Here is an 803-nt window from a genome sequence, read left to right as displayed (position 1 = left end):
ATATATACACACACGTGGATATATGCATACACAGAGACAAACACACGCGCGTGCGCCCACACAATGCACGATCTCTCTCTTTTTCTCTCTCTTCACATTGTGTATATATATATATATATATATAGGAAGAAGAATGTTCTCTATGTGGCTTGTGTGTTTTCTTGTCTACGTTTTGTTTGCAATGTCCTGTACCCAGATATGCACCTATACATACAGGTGGATGTCGGTATGCACATACCTGTACGTATATATGCATATACTCATTTACTGTTTGTTTTTATATATATATATATATATAAATGTATGTATGTATACATATACGCCTCATCTTCCACCACAATTGCTCTTAATTTCTCCTTTTAATTCCCTCTCCTACTTACATTCAGATACTTCCTCTCACCTCTACCCTGCGTTGTTTTCACTTTGATTTTATTTTCCCATAACACACCACTACCGCATTCACCCAACATTTAACTTCTCGTGCCTTCTCTTTCCCATTCTTTTAATACTTACATCCCTCATTAAAATCGACCTCTTTACTTTCTCTTCACATCCCACCTGTGCTGTTCCTTATATATTTCATTTCGTTCATTTTACATGTTTTTTTTCTATTGACATAGCAAATTTACCCAAAAAAAAAAACAAAAACAAATAGCAAAGTGGAACAAAAAGCAAGAATATTTCCAAAGAATGGCAATGTTTTCCGCAAATACAACCCACTACCCTCACCACCGTCTGCAAAAACCGCGTCACCACTATCTGTTAGCATCACACCAACAGCATGATACAACAAGTTTCACACT

This window comes from Octopus bimaculoides, chromosome 6 (genome assembly GCF_001194135.2).
Source record: "Octopus bimaculoides isolate UCB-OBI-ISO-001 chromosome 6, ASM119413v2, whole genome shotgun sequence".
NCBI lineage: Eukaryota > Metazoa > Mollusca > Cephalopoda > Octopoda > Octopodidae > Octopus > Octopus bimaculoides.
The sequence above is the reverse complement of the archived record's forward strand: the minus strand, read 5'-3'. Positions refer to the sequence as shown.